The sequence below is a fragment of the Caretta caretta genome, chromosome 7 (genome assembly GCF_965140235.1).
Source record: "Caretta caretta isolate rCarCar2 chromosome 7, rCarCar1.hap1, whole genome shotgun sequence".
In the NCBI taxonomy this organism is placed as follows: Eukaryota; Metazoa; Chordata; order Testudines; family Cheloniidae; genus Caretta; species Caretta caretta.
In genome coordinates this window covers 26,410,835-26,437,554 of record NC_134212.1, presented here as the reverse complement: position 1 = coordinate 26,437,554, position 26,720 = coordinate 26,410,835, and the positions used below count along the sequence as shown (strand labels likewise).

The 26,720-nt window shown below is 38.7% G+C and overlaps 1 protein-coding gene and 1 long non-coding RNA gene across 20 annotated transcripts in view; both read right to left on the bottom strand.

The window, feature by feature from the left end:
• ERC2 (ELKS/RAB6-interacting/CAST family member 2) overlaps positions 1-26,720 on the bottom strand; it is an 840,901-nt gene that overhangs the window by 617,543 nt on the left and 196,638 nt on the right. The gene's annotated exons all lie outside the window — the stretch shown is intronic.
• Positions 24,196-26,102, bottom strand: LOC125639953 (uncharacterized). Its single transcript, XR_007357659.2, has 3 exons — positions 25,899-26,102; positions 25,568-25,687; positions 24,196-25,353 (listed from the first exon to the last, which is right to left on the bottom strand). It is a non-coding gene; the product is annotated as an uncharacterized LOC125639953 (long non-coding RNA).

Sequence of the window (26,720 nt, the reverse complement as noted above, 5' to 3'; positions counted from 1 at the left end):
GGTTTCAGATGAGGTACTCTAGGGTTCTCATAGGATCTGCTGGAATTCAGAATCATCTGTGTAAAGGCTATTGTTTTCTGGCCCTCTCAGCCCCACTGACCTACATGAAAGTACAATGCCATAGGACATTGCCACCAAACCTTCCTTCAACGAGTTTCAGAGCTGTGAAGGGGGCGGTGACTAAAATAATGCTGATGGGTTCAGAATGAGCTTACTTGATGATTCCCTGCAGGATTAGTGGGAACTATACTATGGACAGGCTCTATGTCCTGCAAGTCCTAACTTGTCCATTCCAACCTTATTCCCATCTATAAAGCTCAATTCCTGCAGAGACACATCTTCAAGGATGGAGGGCAAATGATTCTGTGGATGTGTCATCTTCCCTCCTGCCCTCTTCCTTCATCCATATCAAGCAATTTATCATCCCTGTCTTGTTGGATCTCCATTCTTTCTGGTGAGACTTCAAGGGGCCATATTTTGGATTTTAATTACATAATCCTGTATTCATGTTTCTTTTTTATAAGCCCAAATAAAGGTGCCTAAGAGACCCTCAAACTATATCTCTAAGCAATTGCTTTTGATGTTGTAAACTAGTCCCTTTCAAACCAAACACTAGAAACAGAGGGAACACGTTCCTTAGAGTGTCTTAAGAATAGCCTACTCCTTGGAGAGCTAATGAAGTACATTTTCAAGGGGGGGAAAGCTTCTCTGTAACTGTCAATGGGAGTTCAAATGACTTGGAGACTGTTTCATAACCTGGACAGTACAAAATCAACATCCAAATCTTTCATAAAATTTGGCGCCAAATGCTGCTCTCAGTTATATCACTGCATCTCCATTTCGTGCTGTCTTCCATATTGCTCCTTATGAATGGGCAAAGCTTCCTCTCAAAACCCATAAAGCCATCTCATCATCATTCAGTTTCCTCCTCAAAACTCATCTCTTTCCATAATGCATACAGTAAAGAACAACCTGATAAGGGCTAAGCAGGTGGAGAGCTGTGATTATTACTACTAACCAGATAAGTATTGGGCACATCCCATTGTCTCAGACAAACAGAAAAAAAGAAATGATGCAACAGATGTGTTTTAATTAGACCACAACTTTATTCACTTAACTTATCTGGCAGTAAATCATACAGTGCAGGTCATCACTCTTTTCTTAATCTTTTTTACCTATTTAGGATGGCTGCCAACAGTAATCCCTCTTCCCAATCTAGTCCCACATCACTGCTTGACCCCACTGCCCTCCCCTCATATGGGGGAGGGAGGGAAGCGTCTGGAAAAAAAACAAGGTTCTCTCTCCATTGTACCAGACATTAGGAGCCCCAACACCCCCTTTTCCAGCATCCTTAGGGCTTGCTTTCCCTTAAATACACTTCCAACTCCTGTTTATCAGTGAACTATATCCTCTGTAATGAGTACCTGCATTAGACACCTGTCACATCTGCTACCTACTAAGTTGCAACATCTCAACCTCCTTACCTACCTCATCAGTTCCTGACCGGCTGTGGGAAAAATGGAAAAAAGCACCCTGTCTCAGCCAATCTGGCAAAGATGGAAAAATTCCTTCCCAGCCCACACCCCACAAAAAAAGAAAAGATAAAAAGCAACCAACGCAATTCCAATGACAGATCATTAAAAACAGTCATACTTTCACCACATGGGTGAGCTGGTGGCTGCTGCTGATTGTGACTAATGAGAGAGTTCTTCCTGAATATACAAATATCTTCCCTTTCCCCCACCTGGTCCAGCCACTTACTGTTCCCCCTTTGGCTCCACTAAGGTAAATCCCTTTCCCCTCCTTGCAACCCTAATGTAGTAGGATTCCTATCCCTTTTTTGCTACTGTTGCCCAGACAATGAATGACCAACAGCATTCAACTGCAGTGAGCAAATTATATTTATCTCATCTTCCCACTCCGGCACATTTGTTAGTCTTATTCACCCATTACACACCCTTCTCTTTTAGAGTACATCTGCACTGCAATTAAAGACCCACAGCATGGCCGCAACTGGCCCAGGTCATCTGACTTAGGGCATGTCTACATTTACCTCCGGAGCGATCAATCTAGTGAGGGTCGATTTATCGCGTCTAGTGAAGACGCGATACATCGACCGCCAAGCACTCTCCCTTCGACTCTGGTACTCCACCAGAGCAAGAAGTGCAGGCGGAGTCAACGGGGGAGCATCAGCAGTCGACATACCGCAGTGAAGACACCACGGTAAGTGGATCTAAGTACGTCAACTTCAGCTACATTATTCACGTAGCTGAAGTTGTGTAACTTAGATCGAAAACACACACACACACACCCGTGTAGACTAGGCCTTAGGCTTAAAATTGAAGTGTAGACATTTGGGCTCAGACTGGCACCTCAGACTGAGACTCCAGACTCAGTGCCACAGGGTTTTTTATTATACTGTAGACCTACCCTTACAGGTTAAACCTTTGTAATCAGGGGCTGTCATTTATTATATCTTTATGCACAATGGAATCCAACCCGGTTGCAGTTTTTAGTTGCTACCACAATATAACTGTTAAATAAAAATAACTAATTTGGCTCATCATATTAAATCAATTACTACAGTATTTTCAGACTCTAAAAAACACACCCTGAAGAATTCAGGATTTAATATTTTAAATATCTATACAAACAACTGAAAAAAAGGAAAGCCAATTAGTTATGAGTTTTCCATGTAAGTCAGCAAAGATTCTTTAAACAACAGTAACTAAACGACTGCATACAAAGGAAGATGTCAATAATTAATACAATAAAAGCTCTTCTTACACAAAAGAAAATAATTATTTAGCAAAAAGGAACTCTTCCAGCAAAAGGTTTAAGAGAAATGCATTTTCACTCAGCTTCCTGGCTAATTGTATTTCTTAACCCTGCTATGCCTGTATGTGATGTTATAACTCTACAAGACAATAACTCAGCAATCTACACCTATATAGCATGTGAATGAACTCAATAAATCAATACAATTTTCCAAAAATCTTAATTTTCACAGTCAAAGAATCATTTTATACTTAAAGCATACAGGAAAAGTAGTATGTCATAGGACTGAATTTCATGAGATTTATCCAGAAACATTCATCTTTGACAGTCCATACATCTTTGGCTAAAGAGAAGGAAATGATAGCTGTTTCCATAGATAATACATGTAGTTCTATTCATGCTTATGATCAGTTTGTATTACATTTGGAACAGTTTAGTATTTAAGTTATAGTTAGGACATTGGTATGCTGAGAACTGCCTATCACACTGACCAATATTTTCTCATTGTTTCCTTTAAATCTCCCTCTGTCAATATCCATCTCTTGTGTCTTGTTGTATACTTTGTGACAGGGATGGTCTTTTTGTTGTTGTGTATGTACAGTGCCTAGTACAATTGTGTCCTAGTCCATGTCTAAGATTTCTAATGCTCCGGTCAATACAAACAATAAATATTAATAAAATAATTCATACTTCTTGATAATCACATAGGAGTTGGATTTACTCTGACTGGCTTGTCTTATTCCACCACTTCCCCCAACCCCCATGGCTTCCATAGAAGGAGGGCATGATAAAAGTCCAAACATACCATTCAAAAATTCTTACTTCTGGCCTGCAGAATCCCACTGACCAATGTCATACAAAGCATCATGCTGCAATACCATCCCTACCAGAAATTGCACTGGCCATAAGGGCTCTGGTAATTAAGGATAGCATGTAGTGCTGCAAACATTTGGGTGTTTTAAATTTGTTTGTTAAAAGATATACAGTATTTTGTTTTTTAGAAGTTTAAAACTACCAATTTTTGGCCCACTATGGTGCATTACACCAGTGAATTTCTAGTACCTGCCCTAAAAATATTTTTTTAAAAGGTGCATTTAGAATAAAGCAATTAGTGAATGCCCCTTTACCCTTTCTGTTCTGAGCATTTAGCACACAACTAATTTTTCAAAAGAAAGAAAATAAACGTTTACAAGTCACCTTCAATGATGAAATCTCTCAATCACTAACTGACTGTCTCAGCAGACAGTTGAAAACATAAAAATTAATTAAATGTCAACCTCACAATGGATTTAAACACTAAGTGAATGTCCTAGATTTGTAATTTTCTTCTTCCATGGAAATTGTGGAAAAAAATAAGCTGGCCAATCAACTCCCTATCTGATCAAAAAAAATTACAGCTAATTTTAAGACTTGATACTGTTCCCAAAGGGCATATAAAGTGAGTTGGAGTATGAACAGAATTCCATACGTTACCCAGGGAAACAAACCAGAGTTCCACCCCTTTGGCCAAAGATGAACAGACTGCCAACGATGAGTATTCCTAGATGTCTATCATAGCATAAAGCCTTGCCTCATAATACTTTTCCTGTTAGCTTTATGAATCAATCTGATGCAGGGTGACTTAAAAGCTTTTATTCTCTAGCCCTGCTGGAAAAATGCAGCAGACTTTGGGATTCTGGAGAAGATCAGAAAATGACTCCCAGTTTATTATTTGGTGGGGGTTTTCTTCCAATCAGGTTCAAACATGTGGGGATATCACAAGGCTCAGTTCTTGAATTTATGTTGTTCTGTGTACAATTTTTTCTATAGGGAAATTGATTCAGAGACATGTTGATATCACTTTATGTGCATAATATATTGTTTTTCTAACGGAGATCATTTAAGGGGCTTTATAATTTGATTAAACAGTTACCTAAGTGACATTCGGAACATGCAGTTACTATAATATAAGGAAAGCATATTTTTCCACATTATGTCTTTTTTTGAATTGATGCTAGTTTTGTCTTTTGAAATTGCTTTTATTAAAAGGACCAGGGCACCTTCTAGAACTTTTTTAAATAAGGTAGTTTTTGATCCTGAAATTTTTGCCTGAAGCTCCATTTGCTTACATTACAAAATCTTTAAACTATCCCCTGTAACTAGCAAGGCTTCTACAAATAACCTTGGAGGCATGTTCAGTTATTAATGTATGCTTTCATTATATCCCATCTGAAGTCTGGATTGTTGCAATTCCTAGATCTAGATCTTTCTGGTTAATTACTTTGTATGTACAATTTAAACGATTCTCTCAAGAGCTACACAAAATACTGCATACTAGTACAGAGATACCATGATAGTGCCTGGTCATTATGGTGACAAGTACACAAAAAATAGATCTTTTCTTTGGCATCCATGGAGGTTTTAGATTTACTATAACTTTTTAGGGTATATGGGGCCTAAACTAGAACTAACTGGTTGCCCACTTTCCCCTCCACATGTATTTCTGGGGTGTTGGATTTGAATACTGGAATGGAACCCAAACCCAAACTACTAGTTTGGTTGTACGCAAAAAGCAGAAGGGGAATAGAAAGGGGGTCTCGTCTCAAAATTCATTCCAGATGGCATCCCAAAATGGTGGAAACCCAGAAGATCAGTTGATAGAGATTCTGCTATTCTGTGCTGAAATTAATCAAGAAAAGCATGCAACATTTGAGCACTATTGAACTGGTATTCCACACCTGGTTCAGCCCTAGACCTGAACCCTAGTCTGAACCTAATACAAATATAAATCCTGCCTTTTCGTTCTCACCTCTTCATCTCAGCTATACTTTTAAAACAATTTACCACCTTCTCTCAGGAATGTTTAGGTACTGCTGACTGATATTGCTTTTATTCTACTTCTGCTGTGTTTTACAGAGTTTCCTAAGACTTCAATGGCTACATTCTATTTTTAGTATACGTCCATGGTCTGAAATTCTTTGCCAGACAAGAATAAAAAGACACTAATATGTTTTTACATCAAAAATACCTAGAAATAGTAACAAATTTCCTACACATTGAACCAACAAGTAGGAAAAGGATATAACCCAAGGAGTTTATATTCTAAATAGATGACATATGAACATGGATTTGCTCCTCAGTTTTAAATTTACCTCAGTGGTTACATACCTTTAATTTTAAGATGGACTATTAAAACCTGCAATGTCAGCATTCATTTTTACTGCTTAAAACATGGCATAGCAAATAGTTAGTGTTCTTTAGTTTTGTTCATTTTTGATCATTTAGCTTCTTAATTACCCTATTCCTTATAGTGATGTCTCCCACACTAGAATTGTCCTTTGTACAAGGCATAGGAGAATTTGTAAGATCTGCTGTACAGAACTTACATGGTCCCCATATTGTAGTGTCGGAGCACCTCACAATTTATCATCCCAACCCATCAGAGTTAGGAAAGCGCTATTATTATTTTTCAGATGGGGAACTGAGACACAGAAATTAAGTGACTTGCCAAAGGCAACACAACAAGTTTATGGCTCGCCTTGTGAGGATTCGATTTTTATCAGTTAAATGCCAGTAAACATTGATTTCACATACACACACAAAAACAGACAAACTATTTACATCGATAATAATGGAAATTTACAGATGGGCAAAGAAAGAGAAATGCTACTTAAGAACTTTAGAGTTTGAGTTAAGGTATTTACTTTGTATATTTTGATGTGATGTTGACAATTTGCTTAATAGTTACAAAGCTTTGACCTTTTGAATCTCAACATCTACTGTCTTTATTGTCTGCTCCCCACTATTTTCTGACAGACCCTATAATTTCCCACACTAATGAAAAAATTTGAAAAAAATGTTTAAATATAAACATCTAAATTATTCCTCAAAATTAAAAATCAAATTCTGCCAAGTCTATTTACGGCAGAGTGGGGACAGGCTAACACCCTCGCCCCTGAACCATCCTTCTTCTCTATCTATCCCTGTGACAAAGGTACATCTGTGGCTATGGGTAAAGCAATGGGTCATTCCTTGAAAGCCAACCAGTTTCCATCCTTGCTCCCACTGATGTCCCAGGAGGCTGAAGGCTCAGGCAGCAGCAACTCAGAGGCCCAAAGATTTCTCCTCTGAGCCAATTAGAAGCTGAAAGAGTATGTGATCCAGCCCCAGGATGGTAACAGGGGATGCCCCTCTCTCCAAGCAGCACATAACCTTCTGCAGAGTAGGGAACACAGAGGAGGAGCCACAAGACAACACAATCAGCCTGTCTGAACTTTAAAATTGGAGATCAGCAGTATTTTAACATTCTGATCAATTATTTCATTTAAATAAAAGCATAGGCACTTAACTAAATTGTCAACTTAACTGTAGTGTCCTCCAGCCAAAAACACCATTACAAAGACAGATCAAATTATATTAAAACCAGAATCCTAAAAAAATTCTGTAACGTAAGAAAGTTACATTATTCTTAATTTGTCAGCATACACTCCGCCTCTGATCTCTCCCACTTTCCCCCCCCACCAAAAAACAAAATAAAATACAGTCATGAAACACTTGAGATAGCATCTCAGTAAAAAAATTATGATCAAACATATTTTATCTTTCTGAGACAACTATGAATTGACAACACTGACATATTCCATGCCTGGCTGCAGCAGCTAGGAAATAAAACAGCATTTTTGCTAGGTGGTGTTCCACATTATCTTGCCACTAACCTTCTGCTAGAGGCCCTCCATCACATGGAGGAAATAGTTGAAGGACATTTTGTTGTGTCAAGTGTATATTAAATCAGTTATTTAGTGTAATAAGACATGGGATGGCTGGTATTGGAATTGGGAGCATAGCAATTCACAAATTTGCATTCTATAATCCTCCTTTGGGGTATTCCACGACAGGGGTTTGGGTCAGAGGGCAACATCCATTTTAGCACATTTTCCACCCTTCTCTCCTCCATATGCACCTTTATACTTCTTCCATTTGTACTCTGTGTGCCCAGTTCGAATTTGGACAGAAGATGGGTAAAAAATAATTTCACCTTTATCCCTCAAATGGGGGCAAAATGGTGCTGGAAAAACAAAGAGAGAACCGAATATGAATCAGAGCGCAAATTATCATATGTCCCTTATCCTACACATATGGCGGCCAGACATTTTAAGATTGTTGAAAAATATGCTATCATTAACATTTTAATTGGTTTTAACAGTTAATATGCAGTAAACTTTAAGGGTACTGTATATCTTTTTGCATAATTCACTGTTGCAAACTACACACATCAAATATAAGATTTTTAGTAGAACTGGCATTGCAGATAGACTGCACAGAGCCACAGAAAATGCTGGCTACAGCAGTATGGAAGGCAGAAATCTGTACATTTCTGATAAACGGTGACTATTAGCAATGTTTTTCTTTTCTTTTTTTTTTAAAGGAATTTTATCTTAGTTTCACAATGTTGCAGGTTTATAGTTTAGAATTTGTCAATATCAACGATTGCAATTAATTTTTGTCAGTTTTCTTAGCATTGTGCTAGCATAAAATCTGCTGTACCTTGTGCTTCCTTGTTTGTCTTCACTTTGGGTTAAGGTGACCAGACAGCAAGTGTGAAAAATCAGGACAGGGAAGGGGGTAATAGGTAACTATATAAGAAAAAGCTCCAAATATCGGGACTGTCCCTATAAAATCAGGACATCTGGTCACGCTACTTTGGGTCAATAAGTCACTACCCTAGAATCATTTGATTTTCTTGGTTTCTTACTCTCTCAGCCTCTGAGATTCTTTTTTTCTAACCAAGGGCAAGTGTTACCTATATTTTTTTAAAACATCATTAGTTCAGGCTATATGGAATTTGTCCAACAGGGCTCCTTCAGAAAATGATGCCAAACCTAGATCCCAAAAAGGGGCAATCAGAGAAGCTAGTGAACTATTTACAACTTAACTCCAATGCTGGATGATGTGGAGAATTGACTGATTTGTGAAGAAAAAGTTCTGTGGTGACAATAATTGGAGCCTTCTAGAAAAGTGGGACCTTTCAGCTTCTGTAGGACCACAACTGGGGTACATCAAGTTTCATCAATCCTTCCCATTGACAGGAAAACTGAAGCCCACTATTCCTCTAACATTGTCCCCCTCCCCATGAATCATATCCCTCAGTTTTACACAGCTGACCTATTCTATTCTATTCCTATCCAGATAGCATAATATAGGAATTTTATAGTATAAGAGTTTGGGATTTGGCGGGGAAGGGTGGGAAATCACACACTGAATCTTCAAAAAGAAAAGGAGTACTTGTGGCACCTTAGAGACTAACAAATTTATTTGAGCATAAGCTTTCATGAGCTACAGCTCACTTCATCGGATGCACACTGAATCTTGGGTGTTTCAGTTGGTGGAGAAGGATCCAATAAAATATCTTTGCACAGACTCAGTCCTAGAGTTGTTTGAACTAAATTTGTTCATAAGTATGAACTGCTAGGTAGTTGGATATGGCTTCTCCATCTGTATTTTGAAAGTCAATGTCTCTCCTGTTAAGGGTTTGCTTTTCAGCCATTCTTTTTGCTAGGTTCTCAGTTATGTCAACCATATGGGATAAACAGAATGCTTAGAAATACTTCTCCATACTTATTATCTTAAACTTAATAGAAAGCCAGTATAATGTTTTATTTCATTTCTACTTATTAGGTTAAATGATTAAAAATAATTTACCAAGTGCTAGCATAGTAGAGCATCTGAGGCATTGCAGAATTTTCCCTATTCTTAGAACACTAAGTAACACAAGTACCAGGGGGTAGCCGTGATGTATCCACAAAAACAACAAGGAGTTCGGTGACATCTTAAAGACTAACAGTCCCTATTCAAGCCTAAATTAATGGTGTGGCTGGGTCCTTTGATGGTGGAGGACCCAACCACATCAGCGAAACCATCAGTGGCTCATTCACCTGCACGTCTGCTAATGTTATATATGCTATCATGTGCCAGCAATGATCTTCTGCCATGTACATTGGCCAAACCAGACAGTCCCTACATAAAAGAATAAATGGACACAAATCGGACATCAGGAATGGTAACATACAAAAGCCAGTAGGAGTACACTTCAATCTTCCTGGACATTCTATAACAGATTTGAAAATAGCTATACTTGAACAAAAAAACGTCAGAAACAGACTTCAAAGAGAAACTGTAGAACTAAAATTCATTTGCAAATTTAACACCATTAATTTGGCCTTTATTAGGGACTGGGAGTGGCTGGCTCATTCCAAAAGCAGCTTTGCCTCTCCTGGAATTGACACTGCCTCATCAATTATTGGGAGTGGACTACATGGACCCTGATTGAATTGGCCCTGTCAGCACTGGTTCTCCACTTGTGAGGTGACTCCCTTCTCTTCATGTGTCAGTATATAATGCCCGAATCTGTAATTTTCACTCCATGCATCTGAAGAAGTGATTTTTTACCCACAAAAGCTTATGCCCAAATAAATCTGTTAGTCTTTAAGGTGCCACCGGACTCCTTGTTGTTTAAGTAATACAGTATCTCATATACTTTGATTTGGTAAACATTAACTTTTTAAGGAGAACCACTGTATGTGATTATAATTCTTTAAGATTAGTGATGTTTGTCAGTAACATGCTCTTTAGACAGAAAGTAGATGCATTTATAGGGAAAAAGACTTGGGACAATATATCCTGTGGAAGTTTCAAACCAAACAAACACTGCTGAATGCTATCTCTTAAGAATAAATATTACTATTCTAAGCCTAATTAAATACTATGCTATAACGAAGTAAGGGAAAGTAAGGAATCTGCAAATATTCAAAATGTATATACCAAAATCCTGAAGCTGAGATAGTAGATGCTTGACAAATGTTTTGTATTCTCTCAATTCCAGAGGGAGGTGCAGGTTGCAATGTTCTGCCCATTTAATGTGGCCAATGTTCGCAGAAAACTGCAGTCAGCAAAGAGACGGCCTATAGCCTGATGTCACTTAATATTTTTTACTATACTCTGATACCTACAATGTGGCTGTATTAGTTTCTATTCAACAATAAAGTAAACCGAAATCTTGAATTAAGAATTAAAAGAAAGTACTGGACTGCAGTGTACATTTGATCGATGCTAGGCAATTAAACTGCTTCCCCTTATTTTTTGCAACGTGTGCATTAAAGCACATGTACTTAGTATCTTGTTTTTCCTTCATTTCTTTCTGGAGACAAAAAAGGTACACTTCTTTTTTTCCTGACTTGCAATTTTAGGATCTCATATTTTTCTTGGATATCAGTTGGATGGCAAAAGTCTATTGCCAGATATCCATGGACATTTTACAAAAGGTATTTTAAACAAATTTACCTTTAATGAGACTTTAATAAGTTAAGTTTGTTTCTTCAGAGTTCTATTGCTTAGATGAGCCCACCTCTTCCATACGTAATAACACCCCTCTACCACATACAAGATAAAGCAGATTTTATAACATATGGTTGCCATTTTGGGAATGTAACAAAATATACAGACAAGACGATGTTAACCAAACACAAATGTGTCTTATTAAAGGAACAAATACAGGTTATGAATAAATTATGTTAGTACTTGTATGGAAAGTTTATATGTTAATAGTGATAAAATAATTAAAAAAAAAAACATTGAATGGTTATCCTTCCTGAAACTGTCATAGAATTTATTTTTTAAAAACAGTCTTCTCCACTAAATTGTATCTCCAATTGAATGATAATGGCTCGTGTACTCTTTTAGCTAAACTGCTCAGAAGGATGCCAACTGATTGCACAAGCACCTCAGCCAAAACTATCTGCTGTATTGCAGTCTGTTGCAATGACAGATCTTTTGTAGGGACATTTGATGACTCATTATGAAGTCTTAATTGAATAGCAAGAATCACGTTGATGAACAGAGGGAAATTATTAATAGTATGACTTCAAAGAGGGGAACAGTATCAAATGGAATTCGCAGCAGTGATAGTGTTTGATATTTTACTCTCTCTAAATACTTATATTGCTCCCATCACTGTAGTATCACAGAGCCTAGTTTAAGTATACTAGAGCATGCCAAATTAGAATAAGGCATAAATGAAACTATGATTAGGCATTCCAGTACTACAAAAATAAAATTAAAATAAAAGCTGATGCATATCAATCATGCAGAATGACAGCCATAAATTGTTGGGTCACTTGAAGAGATTTGGAAGAGTCAGCCACAATGCAGCAAGATGAAATTCAGTACAAATAAATTTGAAATCCTACATAGTATTTTGAGATGGAAAACAGACACATTTGGGGACAGCTACTGTACTTTATTTAGAAAGTAATAAATTCACTGAAAACCTAAACTCACAGGTGAACAAAATACAAAACAAATTTGCTACACATGTATGTGGTGAAGAAACCTACTGTTGTACTAAAGTCTATATACATAGCCATGGTGTCAACACAATTCCAGTCCCTTCAGTTCCAGAAGGATCATTCAGAGAAGAGACAAAATACAAAGAAAAAGAAAAATGATTAGATACAAGATTGATGGATAAGTCAGAAAGAGGGATTGAGGAAGCTAAATGTACATAGTTTAATACAGAAGACTCAAGATCAGTCTATCGACATCCATCAGGTAACGCTACATATTATGGAAATGCATAAATAATTCATAATTGTAGAAGCTGATTAAGAGCATAAAGATCTAAAGCTATAGTAAAGAATGAAAAATTAACACTACGTCCTCAAAATTTTAACAGTAAGAAAACTAGACAGGTGAAGAGACAATCAAAGATTGGGGGTTAAGACACCATCATAATAAGTGATTTTTTAAAGAAAAATGGTTAGGGAATTAGACAGTAAATAACTAAGTGGTCTTTGGGGACCATAATCTAGGATTATTCAAACAATTTATTATTCATCAACATATCTCCATTAGTTTTTGTTTTGATCTTGATAATGGATGAAGATGAATTGTGGCTTGTGCAGAATAGCTTAGAACATGGACTAAGCTTTGTCATATTTTCAAGTACTCTGTGATCCAATGTGTGTTATCTCTCAATACTATCTTTTATTTTAAAATACTTTCCATGACTTAAAGCCTGTGAATACATAGATACTTACAGTTTATGGCACAAAATGTTCAGCTACTTTAGCTATGTTGATTATTAAAGTATGTTTTCATTCTTCTCCACCAAGAAATATGTTTTTATCAAGAACATGAAAATATTGGGTACTTTTAGGGAAAGACTAAAAACTTGTTTGAACTACTGTAGCATTTTAAGCTAATTTATGGAGTTGGCTATGGCTGGTTTTCTAATGTAAAACACCTGGAAACGTTGGGGGGGGGGGGGAGAGCTCTGTTTAGTTGTTATGATATGAAATTTCATTCAAATGCTAAAGACAATTGTCATCTGTAATGAAAAGATGTTTTGTGTCTTCAAATCAAAACAGCGAACTTAAACAGCTAATAAATGACATCAGCTATTCTAGAGAAAAAAATTATACAGAAGTATGTGACATTATTGAAAACACTGATTTTGCTCTTAAATCTTTTTATTTAGAATGTGTTTTTGGCAAAAAGAAAAGTTAATATTGTCTTTAGGCTGCTATTTCAAGAAAGACAAAGCAGAAGCCCCTTTGTCCTGGTGAAATCTAATCTTCTGCTGGAAAATATTTTTGTCCATTAACAGCTTATCAAGGACCATCAAGAACAGGATCACCCAATGTCTGTCTCCTTATTTACTTAATTAAGCTGTCACAATGTGCTTGAGAGATACTGGATAGCATTACCAATTTCACCCTTAAAATAGCTCTGAATATTTTAAAAGTTGAAACAGACAAGACTGCTCTGACTAGTTTTGTAGTTACTGAACTTCAGCTTGACCACTGAAGAGAATTCTTAAAGATATGAACAAAATACTTCAGGCATGATGTCTTTCAGCTTTGTGATACACACATGAAAGAATGGTTTTCAGCAAGTGCACACCAATCATCTAAACCACAGTAGAATGATTTCATTAATATTTTAGCATCATTCCTTTTATTTTCAAATAACTATTTATATGCAAGGTGTGGACTGAGTAGGTTGCATATTTAATGAAAATTATTAATTGTATTCTATTTTATTAGAAGCCAGGCATTGGATAGTATTGAATTGTTTGGGAAATGTTAGTCAAAACAGCCAGGACGTTCTCATTAAAAGTCTAAAATATAGTGGCCCATGTTCCTGAGCAGCAGCAGAAGAGTGCTCAGGAAAGGAGGCTGGGGAGGGGGATGCAGTAGAGTTTTAAGTTAGGCTACTCTTACTACTCCCTGATTGTGGGGCATACTGCTGTACATTAGAGCAGCTCTTAATTGTGACACCTGTTGATGGCCCGAAAGGTCCATTCCAGCAGCGAGGGATCAGTGGGGCATAGGGATGCCCAAGCCACCCTTCCTTTTCTCCCAGTTAAACACTGTGTAGAAGTGAAAATAATATAATTAGATCAGTTATAGACTACTTTTTATCTCTTTGATGTTACAAGAAACCATGACCAAAAAAAGACAAATTTCTACCTCTACATTTTCTCTGTGTGTGATTTCTATTGAGACATCAGTGCCTTCCTCTGCTCTGCACATGTAGTGCCTGTCTTGATTGTCCATTTACCAAATTTTTTTGATAATCATCTGTTTGTTCACAAGAATCTCCCTGTAAACATCCACAGCGCCACCATGTTGTCATTAAGATCTTCCCGAAACTCTCTTCTGCTATCTGTGTTAGATACTTATACAGCCGGTAAAACCATAGTCTCTGAGTGCCTCACAATGTTTAATGCATTTATCTTGGAGGTACAACAACACCCATTTTACAGATAGGAATCTGAGGCACAGAGACCCAAATCCACCAAGGGACTCAGGGGTTACAACACCTCACTTTTAGGTGCCTAGCCACCCAGTAGACTCCACAAACCCTGGATCAGGCACCTAGGCTCCCTAAACAGTGCATAGGGATCTACAAAAGCCAGCATACTAGATCAGGAGCCACTTACGCTAGCCAATTGCAGTTAAGGGGACAGAAGGCTAAGCCCTGCCCCTCTCAGGCAGTTAAGTATTTAATTCTAGACTGGAGGGAAATGACTATCTCCACATGGGATCCACAGCCATGAACCCTCTCCTGGAGTCAGGTGACAAAGTCATTTCTTGCAAGACAGACAATAGCCCATGCCTAACTCCACACAAAAAAGTAGGAGGTGGCAGCAGTGACGGCAGCTTTCCTTGCAACTTTTAGTCCAGTGATGAGGACACTCACCCAGGATGTGGGAGACCCCAGTTTGATTCCCTTTTATTATGAGAAGAGCATCTCCCATCTCCCAGGTGAGTGCCCTAACCTCTGGACTGAGGAGTAACACTCTCCCAATGGCCTAATGCATATTTAATTATTTATACACAGTGAACACCTTCAACAAGAAAAACTGAGACATGCATCTCAGAATATCCCATAGTCCAGTGAGTAGGGCACTCACCTGAGAGGTGAGAAACCTACATTCAAATCCCTTCTCCTCATTAGGCTGAGGCAGGAATTGAATCGGCTCCCACACCCTGGGTGAGTGCCACCCTAGAGGCAGAAACTTAGGGGCCTCAGGGATTTTAACAGTGGAAATCTAGGTGCTGAGGGACTTTAGATGCCTCCAGTATTAGGCAGCATCTTAGCTGGGGTTTTAAGGATCTCAGTGGCACCTAAATTTTGTACTTCAGTGCCTAAAGTGGGAGTTAGGTGCCTAAGTCCTTTTGTGGATCTGGGCTAGAGAGACTAAGTGGCTTGCCTATGGTCACACAGAGTCTGTGGAGGAGCAGGGAATTAAACCCAGGTCTCCCAAGAGCCTTTACTACTGGACCACCTTTATTCTACTGTGATGACATTGGTTAAGAATTTGGTGTTCTACGACCACTGCTTCTCATGCTGTTCATAATCATATCAGTTATCTTTTCCTGGTATCCACCTATTGTTTCTCCTTATATTTAGGCTATGTGTGCCCTGCTTGTGTGCACGCACTCATTGAGTTAGCACATGTATCAATAGCAGCGTAGCTATGGTAGCATGGGTAGCAGCAGAGACAGCATGGTTAAGCTGTGCCGAGTACAAAACCATCTGAACCCTTTGGGTATGTAGTCAGCATGGGTCAGCCATGCTTCCACTGGTGCTACTTGTGCTACCGCAGCTACACAACTACTCATCCTGGCACTAGCTCTCATTGAGCTAGCAAAAGCACTTATACATGAGGAGGGGAAGTTACACCCCTAGCACACAGCACACAAGTAATCTTCGATTATAAACCCTCTGAGCTCAGAACATCTGTTTGATAATTGCCTGCACGCAATGAGGTCTTGGATGTCTGAATGAGGGTTCTACCATCACCACCACAACGTAACCCTTCTACCAGGTGGAGTTGGCAGCAACAAGGACCAGGTTCAATATCTAGGGACTTCCTCTTAACAAAACAAAACAGAACAGAACTGGCTCGAGCCCCCACCCAGTAATCTGGGAAAACTTGCCACCACCCCTGGATGCCTCTAAAAGGTGATACTTCTGCTCTCACAAGCACTGAGACTGTATATAACAAAAGAGAAATTTTATTCAAAGGGAACGAGAACCTAGCATTAATTTGGGAAAACACCACAACCACATTCAAAAACATGCGACCATAAGCAAACCCAACCTCACAGTGCATTGGGCATTAGACAGATTTGTAACCCAAAACCAACCAAAATTTATCTACTGCACCTATCTAATATTTAGATCCATTCCACCCTTCTGCTTTACTTCCAAGTAGTTGAAAATAAGTGTAAGTGAGTTAGGCCAGATCAACACACAGGAACCTATATTATCTGAAGACAATCCTTATATACACTGAATTTATTTTAATGATACAAACTAACCAAAGAATATTAATGTGTATGATGTATTAATTTCATTAGGGATATAATTTTGATTTAGAGGTGTAACTGAAAATGATTTTAAGAGACAACATTTAATCCTTGTATAGATTACACATCAGTAAAAAGGTTACTTTTGGATAAAAAGCACTATTTACCTGTAAGGTCATGGCAAAATATCTACTATGGGAGGAAAAAACTATCATACCATAGGTATCTAGGACCTCTAACCTCTTTACTTGGAATGTCACAACCTTTCCAGATATCACAGCTGAGGTACAACTCTCTCTCTTTCAAGGGTTTGTTTTTCAAAAGATTTCAATATCAAACATGCACTTCACTCCTTTCTAAGTATCCTTTTCCCCAGAATAACATTAATGCATCATTATAAAAGCACATTTTAAACCCATAATACTCTAAAATAGTTTTGAAATTGCAGAAAAGAACTACAATATAAAATCAACCAGATCCTCAGGTTTTACTGTACCTGAATCACAATAACCAACCCACACATACTATTTAATATTCGATTAAATATTTTATCCTATGATTAAGTCTATCAATGTTTTGTTTAGAGTAAAGTTCATACATCAACTCACTAAAAGAAAAAATGTGTTTTAAAATTAAAAGAAACAAATCCACTTAGCAGTCGCTATCTATCTCCATTGCCTGGGAAACAGAACAGGATTTTGCTGTGGTAACCTGAATTCAGCTGACCAGCAATTTCCCTTTCTCAGTCTTCTGCTTCCATTGTTACCAGCCCATGAAAGAGTATCCGACTATAGCGGATTGTCCTCATGATACATAAATGGCACTATGTCCTCATCCATATTACAGTTTTGACGATGGTAAGAAATATTTGAGATAAGCTCTTGAAATCATTTTCATGATGTTTCCAATCAACATTTTTGTTTAAAATATTTTTCCTTATCCATGAGGCACATCCGTATACCAAGTATGTGGTTGTGAGTGCAGCCTACACATTATTATACCATATATTGTTATTCACCACACAGGTTGACTACTTAAAATCAGCAATGGTGTCTAAGTGACTAAATTTCTCTCACTACTGAGAGAGAGGAACTGAAATCAATGAGGTCACACCTGTGTAAAGCCTGTGAGAGACCAGAATCAGACCATAAAGAGAGACTGCCAACACTTGTGGCTCAAGAATTCATATCACAACGTAGTTATTGTTGAACTGATGGTTTAATTATGTCGATGGGAGAGCTCTCACAGCAAGTGATATAGCTGTGCCGCTGTAAGCTTGTTAGTGTACACATGGCCTAAGCCCACTGTAAAATTGTTTAACTATTGTTAAAATCATTTTAGAAATTATTTCAGGAGCCCAATTTACACAAGTAAATTAATTGTTTCTATTACATTTTATGCATAAAGTTTTTTAACTTCCAAGTATTCAAAATATTTGGCAACAAAGTAGAGAAGATTTTCAGCAATGTGATATGTGAAATGTGTGATTAGTTTTATCAGATCCAGACAATGTAGGAATAAACTGTTGGTTCTGCAGGCAGATTTTTCAATAACTTTTACAGTACATCATCTTAAATAGGGTAAAATTTCAACGATTCTGGCCATCAAATATCAAATCATAAAGATGTCAAGATGACTGCAACTAGCAGGAACACCATTTACTGCAAAGAATTGCAAGCCAGTAACTTCTTACTGCAACTTAGTGACATAATATTTTATGTAGAACTTTTTTTAAAAAAAGTGGAGTTAGTGCCATGCAGTCAGAAAGCCTGATAACCTTAGATTTTGACCCCTTGTTATAGATTAAATGCAAACTACAAAGTAACAGTAAGGTTGAAATTACAACTTTGCAGAAGTCAAGTCAGTCAAAGTTACAGCATCTGTAGCAACAGTAATGCAGCTCTCCCTCCTCCCCCTTCATCCCATGCCAGCCCTTCCATGCTATTGTTTGGGGAATGAGGTCACAGATTGCCATATATCCATGCCAAGGCACTTTCATATCATAGTGATGAGCACAGTAAATGCATGCATATATCAATGTGACAATTTGGGGAATCTGTATTTGACATTTTCTAACTCTTTTTGCTATTGAAAACTATGTCAGACCACAAACTACATTTGAATGTGAGACTTGTTGCCTTTTCTATTGTCATTTTACCTCCACGTTGGATCAAAATTCCAAGGGATGGTAACATAGGGGCATGGAGCCTACAAATCTATCTTAGAGACAGTTGTTTAGGGCTGTTAACTAATGAATAAAACTGGCCCCCCAACAGAACAGTAAGATGGCTGAAGGTGGTGGGGAGCCAGTTTGCTCTAACTTCTCTGCAGGAGATTGGAATTTGAAGAGTGGACTTTCGACAGCAGCTGTACAAAGAAACCAGATTTTAGTGGTCGGACTTATAAACTTAAGGGACTCACAAAGTAAGAGAAAGAGGAATCTGTGGACAGGAGGGGGAACAGAGGGGCTTTTGTAGCAGAGGGGTCCTGTTTAACAGTAGGACCAGCCCAGGTCAAAGAAAGCAAAGAGACAGACACTCCATGTTTCAGAGAAGAAGCCATGAGCTGCAGGGAGAGCACCCTGGACAATCCAGAGGACTCAGAACTAAGCCCAAGCATGCTCCAGAGTGGTGAGAAAACTGAGGCAGGGAAATTAATATAGGTGTATTTATTATTTTTGTCTAGCTCTGTAAATCTTCTGTTCTATGTAAATAAGGAGTAAATTGTGGTTATAATCCTTTTAAAAACCTATCTGTGGGTCTGTCTGCCTCATCTATCAAGTATCCCAGAAGAGAGAATTGTGGACTTCAGCTATTAAGAAGTAGGGGGGCAGTGCTGATCCTAGAGCATTTGGGCCATGCAGACCCACTTCTGTGAAGGGGTAAGAGTGCTGGTGCCCATGAAATGCGCCAGAGAGGCCAAGGAGAAAGACTGTGCGGTAGTCTTCTCAGATCCATGGAAGCTTCAAGCACACAGCTCCAGCAGACTGAGAACCAACACAGCAGCCTGGTGCATGTCCAGCAGAGGGAGTTTTACCAGAACTGTGCATTACAACCACATACAAAATTAAAGCCATTTTCCAACCCAACTACCTCCCTGAGGTCACAGTTCCTCTTCAAGGGGCCCCTCAATAACTGTCTCTAACAGTTCTGAAATCAAATTCATGCTAATATCACATTAAAAGAAAAGTTTTACAGAAATAGAAAACAAAATAAAAGCCAAAATACTGTGTGTTGCCAAATACTAATGCTGACACTAAGCTTCATTTAAAAACAATATTGAAATTTTACCTGTATCCTGATGAAAACAAAAGGTGTCTTCCTCTCTCAGATTTCTCTTTCTGCCTGTCAGCTCAATCTTGGCATATATCCAAGAGCATAGATGGGTTTTGGTATATGTAGTGGTGAGCTGGAGCCGGTTCGCTCGAACCGGTTGTTAAATTTTGAAGCAGTTTTAGAACCGGTTGTTAACCCGCTTCCCTGCAGGGGGCGCTGAGGCTTTGATGGGCTCCGGCCGCGAAGCGACGTAATTCCTCCTCCGGCCGCCGGGGGGCACTGTGCTGCGGGAGCCATGTGGGCTGCCGCCTGGCCCTGGGCAGGAGCCCTGTTGCTGCTGCTGCTGCTGCTCCCCCGTCCCCTGGCCCTGGGGCTCCTGCTGCTGCCTGGTGGGTCCCCGGCACTCTGCCCACAGCCAGCCCGTCTCCAGCCACCCCTGCACCCTCTGCCCTGCCTGCAGCCAGCCCCTGCCGCACCACCTGCCCTGCCCGCAGCCAGCCCCTGCCAGACCCCCTGCCCTGTCTCCAGCCAATCCCTGCCACACGCACCCCCTGCCTGCAGCCAGCCCCTGCCACACACACCCCCTGCCCGAAGCCAGCCCCTGCCGCACCCCCTGCCCTGTCTGCAGCCAGCAGAGGGACTTTTACCAGGACTGTGCAGTACAACCACATACAAAATTAAAGCCATTTTCCAACCCAACTATCTCCCTTAGGTCACAGTACAGTTCCTCTTCAAGGGGCCCCTCAATAACTGTCCCTAACAGCTCTGAAATCAAATTCATTCTAATGTCACATTAAGTCAGCCCCTGCCTCTGCCCCGCCTGCAGCCAGCCCCTACATCTAGTCAGCCCCTGCCCTGCCTACAGCCAGCCCTGCATCCCCTGCCCTGCCCGCAGCCAGCCCCGCATCCCCTGCCTCCAGCTAGCCCTGCCCCACGCTCCTGTCTCCAGCTGGCCCCACGTCCACTGGTGCCCTGCAGTTCCCAGGGCAGTAACCCTGAACACCTGCTTCAATGAGGGGGGCAGGGAGCAGCTGGGACCCACACATGTGCACACCATAGGGTGACCAGACAGCAAGTGTGAAAAATCAGGACGGGGGTGGGGAGTAAGAGGAGCCTATATAAGAAAAAGACCCCAAAATCGGGACTGTCCCTATAAAATCGGGACATCTGGTCACCCTAGCACACCCCCAGGGAGTGGCGGGGACGGAATGAAACACATGAAACGGAGCTCATTTCTAGTTCAGGCCCATCTTTTTAAAAAAGAACTTTAGGTAGGGTTAACATACACCCATATTTTCCCAGACAGGTCAGGCTTTTTGGTTCTTAAATCGCTGTCCGGGAGGAATTTTTAAATTTTAAAAATTTCTCCCGGGAAAATACGGATGTATGGTAACCCTAGTGGTACAAAAAATACATACTGTGGCACATGCCTTAAATCAGAACTTTTTATAGGGAACCGGTTGTTAAGATTTTGGCAGCTCATCACTGGGTATATGGGTTTTGGCAGTTCAGTCCCATGTTTCAATTTGTATTGTACATTAGATCACCCTTCCAACCCAGATTAAGATAATTTCCCTTTCCAGGTAATACACATCAATAAATCAAGATAGATTGCTTTGGGAATGACAAATTATGACACAACATTGGTTAGCCTATCTCCAAATATGTGAATATCACTCAGTAGTCTTGCCACGTTGCCTTGCCCCCTCTAAGATTTGAATACTTGGGCCCCAATGCTGCAAACACATATGGAAGGAACTCATGGGTTCCATAGTCCAGGCTCCTGTCTGAGCCCAGATATTTACACTGCAATTTTATAGCCCTGCAGGCTGAGCCCCTCAACCCCAAATCAGTTGACACAGGCCAGCCACAAGTGTTTTACTGTATTGTGGACATGTCCTAAGTGATTATATTCTGCCCTGTCATTTGTGTGCAGGTAATTTTTGCTAGTTACATGTAAATAGAAGATTAATATAATCTGTGCACTTATGGGATAATATACTCTTCAACCTCTCGAGTATAGCTAGCAATCACAATATGTGATCAACAATGTTTCTAGAAGGTACAATCTACAAGCAGCTTTTCAAGCCCATGTCTCTTACTGACTCCTGTGCTACATGCTACAAACATTAATTTAAAAAACCTCTTCAAAGTACTTTTTGCTATCAACCAGACACATATAATATCTACCGTGCAAAAAAGATGGAAACACATACAACACATGGCGTCATAAGTGAACTGCAAACACAATTGCCGATCTTATTTCTTCCTTCTCATTACGAGACAAAGACTCCATTTTCATACAGCAGTGAAACTACCTGTGGGCTGATAAGTCTGACTTACAAAAGCAGACCTTGGCACAGGAAACTACATGTTACCATGGAGATTGCATTTGTGGAGTTTGATTTAATAAGAGCCATTATCTGTGGAAAACACAATCTGCTGAAGACTTCCTAGCTGTAACAAGAAAAAACATTCTCAAAAAAATGGCAGGTCTGTCAGTTTTCGAAGCACTTAATAAATTAGCAGCACTCAAAAATTCTATGTACTCAATAAAACCTTTGCATAACAACAGGATTTCTAAAGAAGTGTATAGAGGCATAGGGTTTATTCATTTTATCCAATGTGGTATAGAAATCAGAAGAGGGGATTGGGAATCACAGTTCCTAAGTTTTTTTTCCCCCACTCTGCCACCGTGACTTGTTGTTACTTTGGCCTTGAGCTCATTATATAACTTCTCTCTACCTTGATTTACACATCTGTATCATATAGATATCCATACATACCTCTCTCAAATATTAATAAATTATGTCTGATAGATTCCACAGTTTGGAAAGTGCTTTCCAAAAGGCACAATCTCTGCTCTGAAGAGTTTACAATCTAAAAATATTGCAGCGTTTAGTTATCTGTAAAGCTTTTTGAAATCATTAAATGGAATACCAGTACTAATATTACTGCTGTGGAATTCACTCTACATTCTCATTGCACTGCTTGATGCCAAGCCTCCAGAGATTAATTAGCCCACTGTCTCCAACAAGTTGAACTATCCCCGTTAACTCTTACGCCTAGTTATGAGAAAATAGATGTTGACATTATTAACTACTTCAATGCTTATCATCTTTGCAGAAACATTTATCTGCTTTGAAATTAAGAAAAGACCTGGAGTAGGGGAAACTCCCATTTTCCCACATTTACCCACACATTCAATTTGAACCCCACGTACATCAACATATAACTGGTACCATATTCTTATCCACCCTTTACCTTCAGGGGTATTCAAACTTTTCAAAGCTCTTTCACCCATCTTTAACTATCAGTTTTTCTTAATACTTCATCTCATTTTTTTTAGATTTCCCTAAACATTTGTTGAAGTCTGACACTTTTCTCTTTAGGCACTTCACAATGGGTATTCTATTTTTTTCTTGTAACTATCACACTGTACATAAAGAGGCTTATCAATCTGATTTAGTCAATTTGCTTAGTCTCTGTAGCCCAGTACATACTGTCCTTTGTCTGATGACTGCCTGGAATGTTTTATTCTGCACATACTTCACATCTGCTACTCAGCTTTATATAGTCTTGGACAAGATCAGTCATAATCATCTTCAGCACAGTGGTATACTTTGTACAACTTACAGCATCTGCCTTGGAGCCAGTTGACCTATGACCCTCATATTTGCACCTAAATTCAGCTCATGAGCCTGGGTTTTATCTCCTTCACTGGTCTCTAAAATACACATCACCAATTCTTACAGGCCAGATCCTCAACCTGTGTAAACACAGCAGTTTACACAAGCGGAGGGTATAACCCCACCCTTTTTTTTTTTTTTTTGCTTGAAATTGATTACTACTGTATATTTGAAAGGCCTCAGATTTTATGTACTGTATGTCATCATTATTGACAAAAAACAGCCACTTGTTTAGTAGCGCTTATAAAAAAACAAGTAGTTGTGTTGCCCTTGGCTCTGAAATAGCAGTTAACTAATAACATTTATTCCCAGAGGTGTGCTGACACCAATTAGTAAAGTTAATGCACAAAGATGTTTTGGCACAAGGCTCCATATAAGATGAAACTAAACACACATGAGCTCCACATGTTAAATTCAGTTCAATTTAAAACATTAGGGGAAGGGAGGGGAAATCAATATTTGTCCAATAGAAAAAACCCAAACAATGGAGAAAAATAAATTTTAAACTTTATTCTAAACACTAGGCTTTGTACTGTAACTATTCTATTTAGGGAAGTCCCATTTAAAAAAAAAACAATGAGAGTTCTAAGTACCACTTTATTGCAAAAATCAAGCTCCAATATTATTAGGAAGGTAGAATATTACAAACTGTGTAAAGAAAGAACCAAAATTTAGAAGCTATAAAAAGTTACCTGCTGGAAGCTTTCCAACTCTCTAACCTTGCTAACATAATATCGCAACAATTTGCCTCTTATTTTACTCATTCCATTGCCTCTTGGTTAAATGCTTTCTAGTTATTTATAGCTCTCTATAGACTCTCTCCATAGAATCCAACAGATTTTCTGGGCCCACATACTTTACTACATGACCTCCATTCTTAAAGAGCTAGTCTTTTACCTGGTCTTTCAAACTGACCGATATCCCATGAACATCTACAATTCTTGGTTTCCTTTGAACCAAAACTCTCTTCAGAAATAGGTACATAATCCAACATCTCAGTGTGTTGAAAACTCCCTTCAAAATACATTTCATATTTTCTATTAGTTGATATCACAATATGCTGTTCTTCAGGAGGCTGCATTTTAGTGGTGGGTGAAGTGATCCCTGTAGATCTAAGGCCTGATTCTCATCATACTTCCATCCGTGTAAGACAGGAGTAACTATTAACTAGTGGGATTTCATTGATGTAAAACAAACATAAACAAGATCAAAATTAAGTCTGTGGTCTCTCATGGACCTTGGAATAGAAAACTATGTACAAATTTATATCTGTATGTTTTAGCTTTTCCATATGTCACTCAGAGATCATAAAAAGGACATATGTAAAAAAATTCTATTTTAAAAAAATTGTATTGCCAGTGTGTTTGCTACCAGAAGTTAGCTCTAGCTTATGCATGTCTCCCACACAGTGTAGCTCCTCCAAATTATTAATTATTATCTGACTTTTTAAAGGGAAATCATTGCAGAGGGCGCTTATGGTATTTACATCAATATTCAAAAGCTTTTTACACTTTCAGTAAAAATGTATATTTAAAGCACACTGTGTGGGTTAAATACATTCATTTTAACAAACTTTTTGTAATTTTGGATGTTACTATATACTTTAGATCAGTTTACAATGTAAGGAGGTATCTTTAGAAGGAAGACAAAGTGTAATTTAATCCTTGTGTAGACAGCCTCTTCAGAGTCTCCCATCTTCCTGTATTTTCTCGGAGGAAACTAGCAAGTAAAACTGGATGACATCATCATATACAAGATCTATAGGAGAGAAAAAAAAGATACTATATTACTTGAATACTTTTACCTTTCATACTCACAATCCCATTATCTAATTATGATCTGTATTATTTATCTGTATGATCAATACTCTGCCTCATACATATATGCCCACACAGCATTCTTACAATACAGCTAGTGCACAATCCTCACATCAAATGAAAAAGGAATACAAGTCAAGGAATTGTAACCTTACCTGCCTCAGTTTATAATCTTTCAGGCCTAGTTGGGGGGAAGGGGAGAGGAGGGAAATCATTAATTCCCTCTTCTTACTCTTCTCTTACAGCAAAGTAATTCCTAGAAGATGATACAGTATCTGCAAGAGAAACAAAACAAAACCTAAATTGATCACATCCTTTGCCAAGCCCCTCTCCCCCACCAATAAAGATGATGAATGAAGAGGAACTGAAAAATAATGTTAAAGTAAATTCAGTAGAAAACAGAAAAACAGAAAAATGAGTTCAGTGATGACAAATGTAAACAATGTGAATATAGCTGCAAAATAAATTCACTCATTATAAACTTACCACAAAAGGGCTCCTCCTAATGACTTCTGAGTGGTTCACTGGGAGAAGTGGACCTCTGCTTAGGCGCCTCCATTGTTTTTCTTCTGCTGCACCCTCTGCTCTCGATAACTGCAGCTCATGTATGCACATGGAATGACCCCATTTACAAGAGTAAATGCCCAGTTGTGGTTTTGGTTGTTAAATGATCATCTGCAGTTTTGCAGAAAGAAACTGTCAGGCCATTAGGAATCTTTGCTAAGAAAGCAGTGCATGATCAGGCTCAAAGTTTCACTAATGAGTCCATTCCTATTGCTACATATGCTAATAAGCGCAAACAAAACCCTCTAGCTAAACATCTCCAAACTTTAAACTTAAGCAAGCCCATGTTACAAAGTCTCTTATATCCCCCAAACAGTTTCAAGATCAATTCTTGGGCATTGTTCCAGGTTACACAGCTGGCTTGGTGTTTAAATTATTTGTTAAACCGTTGTCAAACTATTGAGTTAAGGCTGTAAGTATGTATAAGAAATTTAGGGTTAAAAATACAGGGATGTCATAATTATGCCCAAAATAAGCATTACAAACCCGGGATATTCAGAGTTAACCTTAAGTTTAACATGTCGGGTTTTACTTTTAAGATATGGAAACACAGAGTTTGGATATCTAACCAACCATAACTCTGCCATGTAGTGGGAATGGCCGGGGGGAGGGATGTTTAAAAAAAATCAAATGTATACTCTGAATGAATCAGTTTACTCTGATCTGGGTCTATTAATTGTACAGTTATTGCATGATGTTGTTACAAGGAAAAGTTACAGTTGTTAAAGATGTTACCCCAATATA